We start from the raw sequence: 20,214 nt of genomic DNA, 5'->3' as shown, positions 1-20,214 counted from the left end.
GAGAACTGAGAGAAAGACCTGACATGATACGTATTCTCACATACAAGATATTGGGAGGGAGAGAGAAGCATTGAGAGATGTTCTCCCCTCCCAGGTCCCCCATGCTTAACTACCAGAGACAGAGAGAGGGTAGTGTCACTAAGAGAAAGAGACATGAGGCATTCCAGACCTTCACAGTGTGTTGGGTCACAGCCCTCCAAAGCCCAGATGAATGTCAACAGGGCTGGAAAAATCTTCCTAGGTTCACGAAATGGGGGACAGGATTTGTCAGAAAAGAAAACTTCCTAATCACCCAAACAAGACAAACTAAAAATACAGCCCATCAGGTATCAAGTCTACGTAGTCCTAGTGAAGGAAAAGTTCTGCTTCTGCCCTCAAACACTTGGAGCTGAACTAAAATTACACCAAAAGCTGAAACCAGCTCAAGGACCAATCAGATGAAGTCCACACTCTGTCAGTCTTACTGGAAAAGGGGAGTATCCCTTTCTGGAGGTAAATATTATCTACTTCATTCTCTATCATTCCTTTCCATAAAATATCCCCTTTACACTCAGATATTAACAAACAGAGAAAGCAATAGAATGAAATAATTAAGAGAGAAAAGAATTAATAGAAGTAGACCTGGAGTTGCTCAGATTTTTAAGTTCTCAGAGACTTTTAAAAAAAAAAAATTATGACAAATGGAATTATCTAAAGAACAGCATGCATTAATATGTGGGAAATTAATATGGAAAATTATAAAAAGAATTAATAGAAATACTAGAGTTTAAAAATACAATATCAGAAATGAAAAAGTTAAAATCTAAAGCAAACTGGACACAGCAAAGGAAAGTATCTGTGAAGTTGAAGATGGAATATAAAATGCCCAGACTGAAGCACAGAGAGAAAAACAAAGTGAAAAAATATACAAGACATGACCTGAGATTTGTAAGACGATATACTAAATCCTTTGACATAAGTACAACAAGTTCTGAAGGAGAGGAGAGAAGGGGCAAAAGAAGTATCTGGAGACATGGTGACAGGGCACAGTCCAAACTGATGGAAGACACCCACACACAGATCCAAAACCAGCTCAGCAAACTCCAAGGAAACAAGTACAAGACAGTGCATCCAAGCACAGTACAAACCAAATGCCGCAGAGCCAGAGATAAAGAGACCTTCCAACAGAGTAAAGAGGTACGTGACCTAAAGGGAACGGTGATACAAATGGTAGCTAATTTCTTACCAAAAACAATGTGAACTTGAAGACAGTGAGATGATGTCTTTTAAAGTGCTGACAGAAAAAAAAAAAAAGAAAAAACTGGTCGACTCTCACAGTGAAAATCACTTCACTCTGTATCCAGTGAAAACAACTTCAAACCCAAATACTTCAGAAAAACCAAAGCAGAGGGAATTCCTCCTCCCAGACCAGCACTGTAAGAAATGGTAAAAGGAAAGGACGCCAGCGACTAAGAGAAGGATGCTGGATCATCCTGTCAGGAAGGAACGAAGAGAAAGGTAAATATCTGGGGGATGTAAAGACCATTTTAAAAGCACCTTCATTTTAATTTATTTATCCATATCTTTAAAAGGTTATTGACTGTCAAAAATATAACAATGGAGGCAGGAGGATCACAAGTTCAAGGCCAGCCTCAGCAACTTATCAAGGCCCTAAGCAATTTAGCAAGACCCTGTCTCGAAACTTTAAAAAGGGGGGGGGGGGTAGGAAGGGGTTCTGGGGAAGGGTCTCAGTGGTTAAGTGCCCCTGGGTTCAGTCCCCAATACCCAAAACAGAACAATTGTATTGTACAATTTATAAAATGGGGTTCTGGTAAATTTTTAACAAGTGGCTCTCTGAGGGGAAAAAGTCCTTATTTATAGCACTTATTATTACTGTAAGGTAAGTATTCCCATAATGGTGATTTCAATTTATCAGTTCTACAGCTGGCTTGTATTTTTGTTTTTTCAAATTTAACAGTCCTCTCTCATGGTGAGCTTCAGCACACCACTGGGTTTATAGAATACATAAATTTTAAAAGACAATGAGAATACAAAGAGTGAGAGGGAAGTGGGAAGTGGAATGGTATGGTTTTTATGCTATTCCTAAAATAACACCTTGTCATATGAAAGGAGACTGTGGTGGATGTACATCTTAACCTCTAGAGGATCATTAAAATGATAATACAGAAGAATGACAAAATAATAATACACGAAATAGATGGAACTCCAAAAAGTATATTCAGATGGCACAAAAAAAGACACGAGAGAAGAAAAAGAGGAACAAATAACACATAGAATAAATAGAAAACAAATAGCTAAAGAGGACACTTAAATCCAACCAGAAAAATAATTACATTAAACATAAATGGACTAAATACTCCAATTAAAACTCAGAAGCTTGGTGCAGTGGTGCACACCTGTAGTCCCAGTGACTTGAGAGACTGAGGCAGGAGGAATGCAAGTTCAAGGGCATCCTGAGCAACTTAGCAAGACCCTGTCTCAAAATGAAAAATAAAAATGGCTGGGCACATAGCTCAGTGGTAGAATGCTCCTGGATACCATCCCCAGTACTACGAGAACGAGAAACAGAGACAGATATAGAGATAGAGACAGATAGGATTAAAAAGCAAAGTCTATCTGTCTACTACATACAAGAAGCAGTTATGAATATAGAAGCATATATAGGTTGACAGTAAAAAAAAAAAAAAAAGGAAAAAGTTATCCCAGGGCTGGGTAGAGCACTTGCCTTGCATGTGTGAGGCCCTGGATTCGATCCTCAGCACTAAATAAAAATAAATAAAGATATTGTGTTCATCTACAACTAGAAAAAAAATTTTAAAAAAGAAAGAAAAAGATATTCCATGTCAACATTAAGCGTAAGAAAGTTAACATAGCTATATTAATATCATGGTAGCATCTTGAGTTTCCTAAATTATATTTGACTGTTGAAGCAAAAAGTGTAACACTGATGTGGTTATAAATGTATTAAGAGTAAATACTATAAACAATCCTATTATAAACGAGATAAGGTTAAAAAATGAGAAGATAAGGTTTCTTCATTTCTCTGAATCTGGCAAAATGACACCAGTAGACTTATGCTAACTTATGTATACATAATGCTCAGACCTACACTGAAAAAGACACAAACAACAAACCCAAACAACCCAAGGGCAGAGGACTCTTCTCCAGAGAAGCTGTATAGATGGCCAATAAGCACGTGAGAAGGCTCAGCCTCAGTAACCAGTAGGGAAATGCACATCAAAATCACGAGATAGACTCCACACCCCAACAGTATGGCTATCATGGGGGGAAAACCCTGGAAATAAATGCTGGTGAAGTTGGAACCCTGGTGCACTGTTGGCGGAATATAAAGTGGGGCAACATCTATGGAAAAACAATAATGGCCATTCCTCCAAAAAAAGTAAGCATAGAGTTATAATGTGAGCAAGTAATCCCACTTTTGGAAAGTACAGACTCAGATAGATACTTTTACACCCGTGTTCATAGCAGCATTACTTGTAATGGCCAAAAGGTGAAACAGTATCAACAAATGAATGGATAAATAGCAAAGCATGGTACATACATGCAACGGAGTTTTAAAAATATTCATTATTTAGTTAGTTAGTTATAGGTGGACACAATATCTTTATTTTGTTTTTAGATGGTGCTGAGGATTGAAACCAATGCTTCATGCTTGGTAGGTGAGCGCTCTACCTCTGATCCACAACCTCAGCCCCATGCAATGGAATTCTATGCAGAAAAAAAAAAAAATCTGACACAAGCGACAACATGAATGACACTGGAAAACATGTTAAGTGAAGTAAACCAATAAACCAAGTCAGAAGACAAGTGTTCTGATACTGTTTATGTCAGTAAAATATCTAGATCCACCCAATTCACAGAAACAGAAAGTTGGGGTGGGGAGATGGCAGAGGCTGGGGGAGTTAATGAACGAGTACAAGTTTCAGAGACAGAACTTCCAGAAAAGGGGGGGACTCCCCGATCTAGGACTTCGCAAAGAATTTGAAACCAAAAGCATGACCCGAAGGAAAACTTAGCTGTGAGTACATCAAACTGAGGATGCCCGCGGAAGCCTGTTAGAGACTGACAGGGCCTGGTGTCTGGGCACCCCGAGACCCTCAAAGCTCCAGGGCAGAAAGCCAGGGACGCCCAGAGCGCGGGCCCCGGGGGGAGGAGAGCGCCCAGGAGGAGCCGCCGGTCGTTAGAGGAACAGATGAACCGCGGGGAGGCAGCGCCACGTCCCTAGCGACTGGTTACAACCAGCGAGGGCGCCAAACGCTGCGGGACACCCAGAAACCGACTATTCAGGACCTGCGCGGGACGGTGCGATGACACAGCGACTTCGGGAGACTGTTTTATCTGTTCCTTTAAAAGACCAGCCATGGCACCCTGCGCCTTCATCCAAGAGGAAGGAGAAGCCTTCTCCAGGGAGAAGGGACCCGCAGGTCCCTCGCCAACCACGGGAGAGAATAAGAAAAACCGCTGGCGCTCGGGGGCGCCTCCCCGCTGTTCACTGAACTTCCCCGCACGCCCCGCCCCTGGCCCGACGGTCGGNGGGACGAGGCTCGGGGTCCGAGGCTGGGGGACGAGGCTCGGGGTCCGAGGCTGGGGGACGAGGCTCGTCCTGGCAGCAAGTGGCGGAGTCAGGGTCTGCATCAGGTCCTCCGCACGGTCCTCTCACGCTGTGCTTCTCTGGGCGGGGAAGGTCCGGTCAGCTGTCCCGGGACACCGCTGCGAAGCTGCGAGGCTTCCACCCGAGGCCAGGCGCCCGCACAGCTGGGTCCCTGTCCCCAGGCTCCGCTCGCCGCGCTCCTGCGCCCGGCCGCGGGGAGGAGGAGAGCGAGGGCGGGACGCCGGCCGGCGCAGTCCCCTGCCCCGGACCCTCCTCCGGGCTTTAAGCCGGCGCCCGGGCCCCGCGGGGCAGTCGGGCCGGCCAGGCGCCGGGGATCGCGCGGATGGCGGCGCTGGCGGCCCTGGCCCAAAAAGGTGTGGAGCGCGCGGCGGCTGCTGGTGCTGCTGCTCACGCCGCTGGCGCTGCTGCCGGTGGTCTTCGCCCTGCCGCCCAAGGTAACCCTCCAACGCGCCCGCGCGACCCGCTGCGCCGCGTCCCGACAGGCTGTCGCGGCCGCGATCCTCTCCCCTTAGCCTGCCTCGGACTCTTCCCGGGTATTTCTCCTGCTCTTCCGAGAGCGGCCTTCGGGCTCTTTCCAGTGCTGCGGGATGATTTCTGGTTCTGAACTCTAACTGGCGCTTGGCCATGCTGCGGTGCACATTTCCCTCCACAGTGACCACGAACGCCCAAGGAATGCCAAGGTGGGTGGCCTGGGCAAGTCACTTAACCTCTCTCAAGTAAACTCCTGTAAAAAGAGGGGGGTGATGGTGTCAACCTGTTGCCTAGTGGTGACTTTAAATGAGGCAATATGTGTAAATCTCTTCCAATAGCCTGGTGCACAGTAAGTGCCTAATACATGCTTGCTGGCCTTTCCTTTGCACCAGGTCCTTTGGTGACAGGGGCAGCTAAGATTTAATGAGTGCCTCAGGTGCATCATCTTAAAATCCCTTCAGCGGAAGACTATTTACACCACTCTCCAGAGGTAGAAACCAAGGCCCAGAGAGAAGTGACCTCAGAGTCACTCAGCCAGTGACTGTGTAGGGATTTGCCCCCTGGCTTGTCCCCAGACTTTCAAAGAAAGTAATTCTAGAAGATCAAAGGCTGAGCTGAGGTCAGAGGAAATCAACATGCTGGGGGCTGGAAGGAGATGGTACCCAGGCCCCTCCTGGGTCTCTCGCCTGTGCCAACCCATCGGCCGTTGTGGAAGACAGAGTTCCTACTCCAAGAGATGGCTTCACCGCTCCTCCAGGGGATGCCGCGCGAGATGGTGAACGTCCACAGAAATCACAGCACAGAGAAGGTGTCTCCGTGGTGCCTTACGCAGCACCGCCCAGCTGAGAGCCAGGGGAGCTATCTGAAGGAAGTGGCCCTTCCTTGGTACAGGAGTAAGGAGGTGGCACCTGGTGGTGGCCGCGAGACCCAGGACAGTGGTGTGGACGAGTCTTAGCTGTCGGACTCTCTTGACATGAAAACCAGAAAATAAATGATGAATAAGTCTGAGGTTGCCCGGGCGAAAGCCAGCCCGCCTCAGCCACCTTCTGGCCTGTGGTTCTCGAGCCGAGCTCCTCTCTTCCCTGGGTCCCACTTTTCTGGTCTTTAAAATGGGGTGATCACCTCCCTGCCTTCTGGGGAGCCATGGGAGGGGTGACGTGAGCCGCTGACCGAGGCCGGCTGGAACCTGCTGGGAAGGCGAGGCTGAGCCTGTGCTGCTGTCCCCCAAGGCCCCCCCAGAGACTGAGGAAGAAGAGAGGAACCCCCGCATCTGTCCCTGACCTGTCTCTGCAAGATGGTGTCCATGTGTCATGAGGCCAAACGCCTGTACTGACTCTGGGGTCTCTTGAAGAAAAACGATACACACTTACAAAATCAAAATTCAGCACGGAGCTGGGGGTGGCCGGGAGGGTTAAGCTTCACTAGTTTTGCAGGACTCCCCTGTCCCCAACGCACACGCGTGGGTAGCAGGGAACCGTGACAGTGAATGCGGCAGCCACCCCTACCAAAAGGAGCGCTTCTCAATGCCGAACTCTGCTGGCTCCGTGCTGGACGGAGCTCCTCAGGCACTGTCCCATGTGATGTCCCAAAAACCAAGGAGGCAGCTGCTTTTTGAGTCCCTATTTGATGAGTGAGGAAACAGAAGCTCAGCAAGGTTAGGTCACCTGCCCAAAGTCGCACAGCTGGTCCAAAGCTGGAGAGCAGAGGTTGTAGTTTAACCACTCTCCTTGGTCATGATTCAGTAGGAACCACTCCTGTTTCCTGCAGTTCCCTGGAGGGAACCCTCTGTCTGGCCCTAGATGTCACTGCTTCTTTAAGTGACCGACAAACCAGCACCTTCTCCTTGGTGCTTGGGGTGGAAAGTTCTAGCCTCCTTCAAAATTTCTAATGACATACCCGAAGCCCCCTCCCCCACATATATTCTTGGATATTAAGAAGTGACATGTTTCTCAATCTGATGTCCAATGTGAATAAGCGTGTCCTTAAGGAACATTGCTGTTTTTATTGCAAAACTGGGTTTGCTCTGCACGGGCAGCCACAAGACTGTCATCTTAACCAGACCCTCCCCATGATGGCCGCACCAAACGCTGGTGATCTACCTAAAAATAGTCTTGCTCTGCAATGTGTCTCCGACGTGTAAGTGCCTGCAGCGCCGGCTTCATCCCCAACACCAGAATGCCACTGCTGCGCCTCTCCGCAGCCACCAATGCAGGGCGTCTTGTACATCCAGGTTCCTAGGAAGTTTGTTTTGTTTGGTGCTGGGATTGAACCCAGGGCGATCTCCACCACGGCCACACAGCTGCCCTTTTTCTTTCTGAGTTGCTTAGCGCATCTGAGTTGCTCAGGCGGCTTTGAACTCACGCTCCTCCTGCCTCTGCCTTCAGAGCCTCGGGGATCACAGGCGGGCGCCGCTGCACCTGGGTCCTACAAACTTTTGAGAAATGCCAGATATCAGATCAGGAAGGAGGCTTGAGAGGCCCAGCGTTTGCTGCTTGCTGGGTACTGAGGAGGGTCCGTCCTCCTGGGCCTGGTTTTCCAGCTCTGTGATTTCTAGGGGTAGGTGTGGTCCAGAGAGGGCTGGTCTGGTCTGCAGGGAGCTGTGGTCAAGCCAGCGCAGGCACAGACAGTGTTCTTACACTGTGTCCTCTGGCCTGGACGTGGCCAGCAGGGAGGGACGTGGCCAGGAGGAAGGGAAGGACCTGGGGTGCAGAGGCTGGAATCTCCAGCCCCACTGGGGATCCTGGCTCTTACCCCAAAGAATGCCAGCTGCTCAGGACATCAGGATGCTGCTGACTCCAAGTTTTTCAAGTGTGGCCATCATGGGAGTAGGAGGTTTGGGGAGTGGTCTTGTACAACATGGGCCCTAGGGAGCAGGCAGAGATGGACGGTTAAGACAGGCTTGCAAATAAGCATCAGCCCCATGAATTTGCGAAGTCTGGCTCCCTTTCTTGCCTTGCACTACCGTGAGCAAATGAAGCCCTGCTGACCATTTGGCCAAGATGAGTCCTTGACAGTGGGCACTCGCAGGTGACTCCAAGGACACTCCCAGTGGAGGGAGTCGGGATGTGCTAGACAGGGCTGCTACAGGATGTTGTGCAGGTTGTACACTGATCAAGGGGCCTTGACGAGGCCAGCAAGGCTGACCGGCCTGTCTGCCCATGCCAAACTGCGCCTCGGTGTGAGCTGATCCACCTCTACCGTCTGCACAGAGGTGTGCGAGAGGCTCCCCGCAGCCTTGTTCTGGGACGGGGCTCTTGATAGAGGCTGCGGAGCCCCTGTAGGTCAGAGGCCCACTTCCCAGCAGCTGGTGACCAGGGAAACCGTCATTTTGTTCCTAGTTCTGAGGTTTTGAAATCAGAACTGGATTCCCACCCCACATGCTGGCCCTGTGACCTTGGGCAAGTCACGGTCCCTGTCTGGGCCTCACTGTCCCCACCTGCGACGTGGTCAGAGTGCCTTTCTTCCTCGTTAGCAAGTGATGGCCCCATGGAATGTCATCTGTGGTGCCTGCACTGTCCCCCTCGACTTTTAGCTTGTGGTTAGAGAACATTGCCCGCTCCCGTGTCACAGATGGGGAGGGGTGGCTCTGGGAAGGGACAGGGAGGGAGCATCTAGGCCGAGGGTGGGGTTGAGGAGGGCTTGTCTTGGCTGTGAAATGGGGAAGGGGTGGGGGCGGGGCCTCCTGGACTGGAGACTTTGAGTGTCTGAGCCTCAGTCTCCTCACTGGTGAGGTGGAGAGGATTCTCAGCTGCCCAGAGGGCTGTCTCGAGAATTCAGAGAAGACAGAGACGTTTCCCAACGCTGTGCCCCTCTGTAACGGGGGATGGTCCTCCTCCTCCTCATCGCCTCCACTCTGCCCCACGACTTGTTGTCTTACTCATCTTTCACATTTTAGCTCATTTTCCCTTCACAACCTTAAGAAGTAGCAACGATGATCATCTTTATATTTTTACAGATGAGGAAAGTGAGGCACAGAGAAGTCAGGCCATGTTCCCGAGGCCACACAGCTACTCAGTTTTTCTTCAGTCACCTTTCCCTCTTGGTTCTGGAAGACAGAGCAGCCAGGTTCTGAGAGGCCCTCATGCGAGTTTCTCAGAAAAACCTGGAAGTCCTGCTACATGGAGCAGGTGACTTCTCTGACCAGACACTGCCTGGGCTTTTAACTTGTATCATCTCGTTGAACCCCAGGGAGCTCAGACGGGACATTTGTCTCGTGGAGCGGAGCCCGATTGGATTTCCATCGTCCTGTACCACCCACATGGTTTCTGCCTGATCCCCTTCCCCTCAATTACTTAGTTACATTACTGTGATTTACCATCTTTATTTTTTTTTCAACATCAACATCTTGCTGTCCCCCTCCTTTAAAAAAAAATCTGAATACACTGAATTTAAAAGGAGATTCTCTGTTGGCACCACGTATGAAAAGCCAGGGTTGTGAATGATGACTAGACACAAACCAGCGACAAATGGTTAGTTCGGGCTCCTCGCTGCTGCCCACCTGGAGCCCAGGGCTGGGCCTGCCCCTTGCTGGGCACAGGGAGGAGCTCGGGGAGGGCACGGGGCTGTGTGTGGACTGAAGGGGGAGGGCAGCTGGGCAGGGAGGGGCCTGGTCCCTTCCTGCTCCTCCGCAGGCCTCGTGGCCTTCTGGTCTTCCACACCCCGATTCTGGACCCACTGCCTGGGGGGCACCTTGGCTGGGGACTCCGGAGGTCGGTGCCTGCCCAGCTCCCCGGTGTCCCCTTCTGCATGATGGCTGTCACTGTCACCTCAGATAGAAAGAAGAGCCTCCTGGTGTGACCCCGCCGCAGGGAGACTGTTGTGTACAGTCTGGCTGGACCTGGAGCCTCCACCAGGGTCCTCACGGGAGGGCGTGGCAGGAGTCAGAGGCTGAGTGGAGGGTGAGGTGGCCAGGCTGGGTCCTCTGCGGCAGCTTCCCAAGGCACCTGCCCGCTGGCCCTGGACTTTAGCCTGGTGGACATGATTCCCAACTTCCGGCCTCTGGCCTGCCCTGCGGGAGCCCAGGTGCTGTAGGTCGTTATTCTTGGGGTCATTTGTTGTGTTAGGAGCCACAGGAAATGAACGAGGAGGGCTTGGGAAGTGGAGCCTCACTTTTGGCCCTGAGTTCCCAAGTGCTACTTGCCCAGGGTCACGTGGCCCCGTCACATGGGCCCCTGTTCCTGGGACGCACACGCCTGTTCAGGAGGGAGCTGCTAGGTTGGAACAGGTCCAGGCTGGGGATGTCTCTGGGTATGAGTTCGTCTCTGGCCTCTACCTGATGAGCTGTGTGATTCGGGAAGAGTGTCTGGACCTCTCTGAATCCATTACCCACCTGAAAAAATGGACGTATCCACCGTCTTTCCTCACTGGGTTTTGTGATAAAAAATAAGTAAGTTCCTATTTGAAAAGCCACGTCTCAGAGACACATAAGTTGTTTCTCCGGCGATGGAATCCAGGGCCTGGCCCGTCCGTGCTGGGCCAGCGCGTCACCACTGAGCTGCACCCAGCCCTCTCATAAACATTTCTGAGACGGGACCTTGCTAATGGACCTGGCGGCTTTGAAATGCCTCCAGCCTCAGCCTCCCGAGCTGCTGGGGTCTCCGGCCTGCGTCCTGGCGCTGGCCTTGTGCACTCAGTTCTCTTCAGATCACTGGACGGTCACCAAGGGAGGAGAAGCCGGCGTTGACCGATGGCTTAGGAAAAATCCCGGGCCCTGCTCCCTGTGACCCACCTCCCCGCTCCCTCCACTCCCGCCAGGCTGCCTTCCTACAGTTCCTTAATCAGCCCAAGCTGCCCGTCACCCCAGGGCCTTTGCTCTGCCTTTTCCTTCTTTGCTCTGCTGTCCCCCAGATGTCCGATGGTCCTCGCCCTCACGTCCTTCATCTCAGCTGAGAACTCACCTCCCTGCACATCTCTGGGCCCCATCAGAAAGGGAAATGAAGCCGCTCCACTCTCCGCCCTGTTTTCTTTCAGGACCTTTCCCACTACCTGCCCCCCTTAGCATCAGCCTGATAGCCTGTCAGCCACTGTGTGTCCCCATGGGTGCGGCTCCGCGAGCAGCGGTTCTTTTGTCTAGCTCATCATTGGGTCTTTAGTGCCCACACATAGTGGGTGCTCAATAAATGCGTGTCACATAGAGAAACTTCCTCACAAATCCCCGCTGCAGCTCCAAGAAGAAGCTCCCGGCTCCTGTGCGTTGGCTTCGCTCTGTCGGTTCTTTGTTTTGTTGGTGTGGTGCCTGGGGTTGAACCCAGGGCCTCTTTACCTGGGAATCGCATCCCCAGCCTTGGGTCTCACTTCTGGGGATGGACCCCAGGGACGCTTGACCACTGAGCGCACCCGGCCCTTCATAGACTTTATCTGGAGACAGGGCCTTGCAGAGTGACTTAGGGCCTTTCTGTGTTGCTGAGGCTGGCCTTGAACTTGCCATCCTCCTGCCTCAGCCTCCCCGGTCGCTGGGATCACAGGTGTGCGCCGCCGAGCCCAGCTCTGTCTTGTTTCTGCATTTGCCCCGTGAGGGATCCGAGGGCAGAGGGCAGAGGGCAGAGGGCAGCTGTGGGAAGGGTTCCCAGCCGAGTCTCCACAGTCGTGCCTCCGCACTGAGACGCTGAGTCCGCCCACCCTGAGGACAATCGGAAGCTGACTCAAGAGCTGGGAAGAGGGCCGGGCCAGGGGCAGGGACAGCTGTGGGCGACTGTGATGCTCTGGGTGGGGCTGGCCCCCAGAGAGCCCCCTGGCCTCGGCTGGCTTCCCTGAGGAAGGGATGAGGGGCTCCTGACGAGCGGGAGCCAAAGGCCGGAGGGAGGAGTCCCCCGCCCACCGACCCACTGAGCTGGCCCAAGCCGCCGCTGCTGAGTGCCTACTAAGCGCACAGGGTTCTGGTGCCTGGTGTGCGACCTGGCTGGTCCTGACCGCATCCCAGTGAGGTGGCCCGTGAGGGAGCAAGGCCGGGCCAGAGCAGCAGAGCCACGACTCCAGGTCCCGTTGGTGGTGGGGTGCAGAATGAAACGCAGACCGTGGCCCCCGGGGCCCGCGCGATCTGCCTCCGGCCCGCCTGGCCCCTGGACCCTCCTCGGAGTCACTGCACAGACTTGGCTGCCACAGGGGAGCAGGGGAGGGGGAGCGGGAGAGGGGGAACGCGCCTGTCAGACTCACAGATCCCTGCAGGCGGCCTGGTCCCGAGGTGGAGGAGTGAGGGGGGTGGGCGAGGCCCTGGAGGGGCTTCTGGCAGGAGCGGAGGCCCGAGGCCAGGCAGGCAGGCCCAGGGTGGGCTGGGAGCGCTGCCCACGGGCTGCCCACAGGGCTTCCTGGGTGATGAGGGCAGCTGGAAAATGGCCTGGAGTGTGGCGCCTAGCACTGTGGGCTCGGGCTTGTTTGGTTCTGAAAGCAGCACTTGCAGACGAGTGGGTTAGGATCTCTAGGAACTGGCCAGCCCTGGAGGCGCAGCACCTGCGGGTGTCAGAGCATCAGACACAAAACTTAGTTCAGCGTCCTGCACTCTCCTCTCCTCTCACTATGCCTCAGCCTCACAGCCCTTCTGTTCCTCAGACTGGCCAAGACCACACCTGCCCCAGGGCCTTTGTACTTGCCTTCCCTGGATCACCGTGGCCTCCTGTCCTTCTGTGGCTGGCCTCTGCTCATTTGGGTCTTAGCTCCTCACTGACTTCTTCGCCAGCATGCTTGCCCTCCTCCAAAAAAAAGCATTTTTCTGCCTCTCCCACCAGGCTGTGGGCAATGTAAGGACAGGGCCCGCATCTGTTGTGTCCTCTGCAGCATCCCCAGGACCTAGAACAGTGTCTAACACGCAGTAGACACTCAGCACATTGCATGGAAGAATCTGAATTTGAACACAGGTTCTCATTTCAGAGCACATGTGCTCTCCAGAGCGCCAGACTGCAGCCCAAGTTGTGGAGCGTTTGGGCTGAAGTCAGTGTTTTCAGCTGGGAGAGGGGGCTGGAGGGACCTTCTCAGCCCTCTGCCAGCAGGGTTGGGTGGTCCCAGAGCCCCCAGCTGGGCCCCCTTCGAGTTCTCCCTGCCAAGCTTGACCCGCTGCCCCTTCCCGAGTGCTTCTCTGAGGCCCCGCCAGGTCTCCAGGCTCCCTGCTCCTGCAGGTGTGTAAACAGGCCCGCGTGGTCCCCACGAAGCGGCAGGGAGCAAGATCGTGTTTCCTGACCATCTCCCCGGGACAGTGCCCTCTGGCTGATGAGCAGGGCTTTCTGACACCCCCAGATCTTGAAGGCACAGAGTCAGCCCCCCGCTAGGGCGGGGCCTGCCTGGGGCCTGGAACAGGTCACAGGCTCGGCCTAGCCACTCTCGCTGCTGGTGATGGGTCAGGGTCTTGGAGACACATGGCCATGCTGCCCCCCGGGGAGCCTCAGCTGCCTCTCGGCCGTGAAGTGTGCGTGACCAACATACCTGCTGGGCCGACTGGGCCACCTGACCCGGTGCCAGCAAAGGGCGGCTCTGCTGCCCTTGTCGGCATAATAAGGGGCACCAGCTCTGTGCTCTGTCCACTTGTCCCTGAAATTCCCATGAGGGGGGCAGTGACCCCCTCTCGATAGAGACATGGCCCTTCCCCCAGCCAGGGCCCCCTCCCTGTCCCCTTGCTGTGCTCTCCTGTGGGACCCGCCCACAGGCTGGGCCTGGGAGGAGTTTGCTTTCACCTCCTCAAGCCCCTGAGGGCAAGTGCTGGTCCCTGGCACTGCGGGAAGTGAACTTGAGCTTGCCCCAGGCACAGGCCCTGTCCATGCCCCCTCCTCGGTCCCCAGAGGGACTCTAGGAATCTAGCTGACCCTGTCTGGACTCCCTGAGGGCCGGCTGCGGTTCCACACACTCTCGCTGAAGCTCATGCTGCTCCGTGGCCAGGGGCTGACATCAGGAGGCAGACTGCAGATGAGGAGACGAGGCCCGGGCGGTCAGTTGCCTGCCCAGGCGCCCGTGGCTGGGGGGCATCAGAGCCGGGGTACAGACACCACGCTCTGGCCCTGGTGTGTTCTCAGCCCCACTCATCACCCCGCAGGTCCAGGGGTGGTGGACCCCCTCACAGATGAGGAGGCCGAGGCTCAGGAGGTGGGGCCTCGAGCGGCACTGCACAGCGGTGGCAGGGGGCTGGGCTGGCGTCGGGCTGGCCAAGGAAGGGAGCGGTCGTGCCCACTGTGGGGAGAGGTGCCATCCAGACGTGGGGCAGGCGTCCAGGAGCGGGCGAGGGCTCAGGCCTTGGAGGAGACGGGGCTCAAGTCCTGGCCATACCCAGTGCGCGACCGTGGCCAGTCATCCACCCCTCTGCGCCTCATCTCCTCATCGATGAGGCAGGTTTCCAGTGGCTTTCAGAGCACCCCCACGTGTTGCCTATGGACGCCATGTCGCTGGGCTTCTCACGTTGGTTCCCAGGGGACATCTGGCCACTTGAGGCAATTCTGATCGCTACAACCCGGGGTGGGGTGCTACCGGCCTCTGGTGGGTCCGCGAACACCCTCCACCATGGAGGAGGCCCCGGCTCCCCCATCTCTCCAGCGAGGCTGGGGGCAGCACAATGCAGCCCTCTTTGCTGTGGGGAAGCTGGGGCTGCAGAGTGGGGTGCTTGCGGGGCACCAGGCTGGCAGTGGAGGGAGGCCGCAGGGAAGGGCTGGGAGAGGGGAGTCTTCCGGGCTGGCCAGAGCGCTGCTGGCTCAGAGGCCAGCTCCGGGCTCTGCCTGCCCTCTGCCCTCTGCCCTTTGCCCCCTGGACAGCCGCCTTCGCTGTGGTGGGGAAATGACAAAAGAAGGCCTGTCCCACCCTGGGCCTTGGTGTCCCCGGCACCTTTCTCTCCTGCCAGGCACGAGGAGCTGCTGGCTCTGGGGCTGGAGTTGGGGCAGAGGTCAGGAAAGTTCCCCTGGCTCCTCGGCCACCCCTGCCCCGTCCGGCTTCTCTGGACAGGGCTGGAAACAGCCAGTAGCCCTCACCTGGGGCTGGCGAGGGCCTTCTCTGCTCCGAGGACATCTGGGGCTGGAATTGTGGGGTGCAGGCCTGCAGAGCCTGGTAAGCCTGACCTGTGGCTGCCTGTGGCCACCTCTGCTGGGCTCTGGATACTCTCGCCAGCTGCAGGGAGGCCGGCCAGGCTCCTGCCTCTCCCACGACCTCTCCTGCTGTGAGCTGCACAGACCCGGGCCTTCCCTCTCTGGAAGAGGGGCCTGCTTTGCGGCTGCCCCCAGACTTGCCCCCTGGGGCGGGGCAGGGGGTGAGCACGGGCCCCAGCGCCAGACCCCAGGCCTGCCTCCCACCTCTTGGCTGCACGACCCTGGACACGCCCCTCGTCCTCTCTGTGCCTTGGCTTCCTCGTCTACAAGATGGGACGCTGCAGCTGCCCTCGGGACCTGGCGAAGGGGCCTCATGCGCCTGAACTGCTCAGGGCCGCAGCTGGCTGCGTGGGTCGTCCGCTCTGCACTCGAGCCCCGGGGAACCGCGGTCGGACGTGCTCCTGGGCCTCCGGCTCCGTCCCTGGCTCAGTGGTCTTAGGCCCTAGCCCCTCCCCCTAGAGAATGGAAAGAAGCGTGTCTCCCAGAGGTGTGGGGACGGTTGGTGACACGGTGCTCATTCAGAGGAAACCTCAGAGAACGCTCCCGTCCTTCTTAATCTCGGCCCAAATCCCAGAGCCAGGGGACGCTGAGGCTCATGATCAAGTGGGGTTGGCGACCCCCAGGCCAGGCCTCGGCAGCAGGGCCAGCTGGGCGGGCGGGGGGTAGATGGTGGCCGACCAGGAACGCAGGGGGCAGGGCCCATCCCAGAGGGCACAGGCTGCGGCCGGCAGCTCAGGGGGCCGCGTGTGGCTCTGCGGGTGGAACGCGGTGCTGCCATCGCCAGCCGCGGTTTCCTCACGGGTCACGTGGCCTGCCTGCCTCGAAGGAAGCCAAGCCTTTGCCCACAGAGAAGGTGAATAGTGCCGTCCACCCTGCTCGCGGTTCTCAGCACACAGTAGGTGCTTAATCAGCATGTCCCAGTTGGCTGTGGATTAAGAAAGGCCATCTCTGCCTGTGCCCGTGTGCCAGGCGCTGTCACAAGTAGCCAAGAGGTCAGTCAGAATACTAACCGAGCACCTGCGAGGCACCAACTGCCCTTCTAGGGGGCCATGGCGTGAACTCAGCCACAAGTCACTGCCCAGTGGAGCCAACGTCCTGGAGGGACACAGAGAGCCAAAGCACATGGGGGGAGTGTGGTCTGCAGCGCGTCCCGCGATGCTGAGGTAGGAGGTGGCAGGGGCCCAGGGACAGAGACGGTGCCATTCTAGGGTCGCAGGTGCCACTGGGAAGGAGCTTTTGAGAAAGGCCTGAAGGAGGCGGAAGAGCCGGAGATGTAGAGAGGAAGGGCCTTCTGGGCAGTGGAAGCAGCGCGTGCAACGGGCCTGAGGTGGGAGCGTGGTGAGTGTTCAAGGGGCAGCAGAGGGTCCTCCTGGTCCTCACCATGGCCCTTCCTAGGACCCTGGTTCTCCCCCCTGAGAAATGAAGTGAAATCCAAGGGCCTCGGTGAGATCTAAAGGCTCGAACCATCCAGGCCTTCAGACAGGGCTTCCCTCCAACCAGAGGAAGGCCCCCCTTGGCCAGGCCTTCAGGGGTGAGCTCTGGACACCCCCTCACGCATGAACCTGGGCTGAAGGAACCGCTGGACGAGGGAGGCTTGGCCATGGGGAGCCGAGGAGCCGCCCAAGGTCACACAGTGAATCAGCTTCTTTTTCCAAAGATGATGTGTCCTGCTGGGCTGAGCCAGGCAGCGTGGTCCTGGGCCACCCCTGCCCGGTCCCTGCCCCGCCAGGCTGGTAATGATTAGTGAGCCGGGCAGCCCCAGGGCGCAAACTGCCCCAGGAACACTTTTAATGAATGGCTCCGCGAACTTGAACTTGTCACAACATCTGCTAATGAGTCCAGGGGTCCACATCCTGCAGAGCAGGGGTGGGGTGAGGGGGCTGGCTCAGAGGTCACCGGGCAGCTCCCCCCTTTCCTCTGTGAGCAGTGCCAGCAGCTGCCTTCCCTGTGCTCCTCCTCTTTGCTGACGACGAGGGCCCTGAGGCCAGACCAGGGCTCTGGGCACGGACCTTCTGGTGGGATCCTGGCTTCATCCCTGCCAGAGTGCACTCGTGGGCAGAGAGGCCTCAAGCCCCCCGGGCCCCAGTCTTCTTATTTCTGAGCAGGTGGCTGAGATGAGCCAGTGGTCGAGTGCAGGTCACCCCTGCCTGGCGCCTGGGTGGAGTGGGCGCTCCATAAAGGCTGGCTTTGTGACCCCATGGACACCCACACTGAGGCACAGTGGCCCTGAGCAAGTCCTGCGGCCTGAGCCACAGTACGCCCAACACCCCTAACCGGTGGCCGCGGCTGTGGGTGTTTAACAAAGGAACCCGCGGAACCATGCCCGGTGCCTAATAAGTGCTCCGTGTGTGACAGCCTTGCACAGCAGTGGTATGGCACCAGGCGACGGGGACAGCTGCTTGAGAGGTGGGGGGAGAAATGCTCCTGGTGTCACCCAGCTCTCTGTGGCCTCGTCGTCTCTTCCGGCGGCCTCTGCCCTGTCCACCACGCATTCCCACTTACGGATGAGACAGGGAGACTCGGAGGGCCAAGCGGTCAGATCGGAGAAGCCACCTGGCCAAGAGGGCACAGCAGTAGTGAGTGACAGCCGCGGGGCTTCAAACCCTGCTGGCTCAGAGGGCCCAGCCTGGGCAGGGCTGGCGAGGGGACCCCTGAGGTGGAAGGTGTGGCTTCTTCCTTGCCAGAGGTCAGCTGGCCCTGTGCACTCTTGGGAGTGGGCCTCAGGTGGCAGCAGGAGGTACGGCTGAGGCTGCTGTCCCCAGGCCTGCCCCCTCAGGTCTGGCCTGAACCTGCATGGGGTTTCCGGTACCTGCCAAGAGCCTGGTCACAGGCCAGTGTGTGACAGAAGTGTCTGCAGCAGCCCAGGGAGCAGGGACGGGAGGGAACCTGCCCTCGAGTGTCCTGAAAGCTCTGCCCCCAGCCCTGGAGAGGACGCGCCCCTCTTTCCTCCCTGTCATGGGCAGAGGGCAAGCTTAGGGGCGGTGGGGACAGAGCAGCCTTGAGCCTGCCTGGAAGCCATTCCCCAGCTCAAAAATTAACCGCCTGACGCGGCACTTCCCCTGCCCCCCACACCTCGTGTTTTGCCTACAAACTTTAATCCCTTGGTGAAGCCTTGGCTGAGCTAGAGAGGCTGGGGGTGACGTGGGGGATTATAAGGCTTCCTGTAAGGCACTCACACCCTGGGCCGTGTGTCTGGGTTGGGTGGACATGAACAGGGCTGCTCGGGGACTGTGACCCCACCGCCCCTGCCCCACTCACCCTGTCCTTGCTCCCAACAGGCAGGATCAGGGCAGGACCAGGCTTAAGGAAGGGCTCATTGTGAGGGTCATGGGGTGCCGTGCCCTAGTGCCACTGGGCTCCCAACCACTGCGGCCTGAAAAGCTTGGGACCATCACCTCTTAATGAGGAAAGAGAAGATAAGCTTTTGGCTGACACAGTCTACCTCTGACTTGCTGGGTGGCTCAGGCAAGCCTCTTTCCTTCTCTGGGCAGCCTTTTCCTCTACTGTCCTTCAGTTAGATAGACAGATTTTCTCAGTGTCAGCACTATTGTCATTGACACTGGGGGGGGGGGGGGTAATTCTTGATTGCAGACGGAGGGCACCTGGGCGCTGCAGGAGGTCAGCAGCAGCCCCAGCGTGTTCACTAGATGCTGGCAGCACCTCCCACCTGTCATGACAATCAACGACCTCCCCTGGGGGACAAAACCTCCCCCCACCCGTGGGAACCATTGATTTACATTTTTGAAGTCCAGCCTTAAGGAATTGAACTTGTATTATTTATAATACAATCATGTTAATATATGATCATAACAATTAATGCAGCATGACAACAGCCCGTTTGTCGGGGATACCCTCGTACCAACCCCTGGGGGTGCGTATCTTACATTAAGCAGCTCTGTCCCCCAGGTGGGTATCAATGTCATGTGTCTACATCAGGCAAACTGAGGGCAGGGAGCTCACCAAGCAGCCCAGGATCGCTGACTAGAGAGTGGGGGACTGGGGTGAAGCCAGGCTTTTCTATTCCACGCCCCCTCCTGCCGCCCCCGTCGGTGAGCACAGGTGAGCAGAGGACAGCGGTTCTGATGACGAATCCGCAGGGGAGGCTCTCGGGGCTCAAGTTGGTAGAACAGGCTGCTCTGTCCCAGCCGTCTCTGGAGCAGCCTGACAACAGCCACCAAAGGAACAAAAGGAGAAAAACAGGCCACCTTCCAGGGAAGCAGGGGACAGTCCACCCGCGAGGTCCAGCAGACAGGGCCTTGGGGTTGGACCTGGGGCAGGAGGAAGCAGGAGCAGCCCAGCAGCCGGGCAGGCCTGGATTCCCCCTTGCCTTCCAGTCCCGAGCCTCCCTCTTCCCGGAAAGCCTGGGCCGGCCGCGGGGGAAGGAGAGTCCTTGAGACATGTGACAGCCCAGGCAGAGAGTACTGATCCCGGAGGCTCAAAGACCTTTGGCAAGAAGTGGGCAGTCGGAGGGCCGGGGAAGGAGGGGACGGATAGCCGCCACACGTGGGCCAGTGGTCCCACGTTCTCTCTCAAGAAGTCAAGGGAACAGGAATGCTGGGAGCCACCCACGCTGGGCCTCCTGGGTGTTGTGCTCAGCAAGGCTCCCGCCTGCCGAGCCCAGAAGACTCCAGGGCGGGCTGGAGAGAAAGGTCCTGGGTGTCACAGGCGAATGGTGGACACCTGCAGCCCCGCCGTGCCCACCTTCCCTCCAACAAAGAAACGGGCTTGGAAGGACGGCCCCCATTCTGTAGGGAGTGGCCAGTGTGGACCTTCACCAGGATGGCCCCAGAATGAAAAGACAAAGGGACACACAGGGAAAGCCCGCGAGAGTCAGTCGTGGAGCAGGAGGAGCAGGAGCAGGGGTTTCCCTCTGAGATGTGAACACAGCAGAGGGGTGATGCCTCCTGATCCCCAAATAGAGCACTAGATCTCAGAATGGAGGGCCCAGAGGGGAGGACGGGGAACGCTGAGGAAGAGAGCCGAGGACAAGCAGCCACCCTTGGAGGAGAGGGGATGGGAACGCGCTCACACCATAAGCCGGTTGTGACAGAGGGAGCG

General features: G+C 56.4%; 1 protein-coding gene and 1 long non-coding RNA gene across 2 annotated transcripts in view; one reads left to right on the top strand and one right to left on the bottom strand.

The window, feature by feature from the left end:
* The first annotated feature begins 4,909 nt into the window (after nucleotides 1-4,909).
* Nucleotides 4,910-20,214, top strand: part of Slc13a3 (solute carrier family 13 member 3) — a 63,631-nt gene continuing 48,326 nt past the window's right edge. Inside the window, exon 1 of the mRNA XM_015479151.2 lies at nucleotides 4,910-5,067. The gene's annotated coding sequence lies outside the window, so the exon portion shown is untranslated. The remainder of the gene's footprint in view (nucleotides 5,068-20,214) is intronic.
* Nucleotides 4,955-10,261, bottom strand: LOC125618944. The gene is made up of 3 exons (XR_007350329.1): nucleotides 9,871-10,261; nucleotides 7,856-7,967; nucleotides 4,955-7,535 (listed from the first exon to the last, which is right to left on the bottom strand). It is a non-coding gene; the product is annotated as an uncharacterized LOC125618944 (long non-coding RNA).

This window comes from Marmota marmota, unplaced genomic scaffold (assembly GCF_001458135.2).
Source record: "Marmota marmota marmota unplaced genomic scaffold, marMar, whole genome shotgun sequence".
NCBI classification, from domain to species: Eukaryota; Metazoa; Chordata; class Mammalia; order Rodentia; family Sciuridae; genus Marmota; species Marmota marmota.
This window is presented reverse-complemented; position numbering and strand designations above follow the sequence as displayed.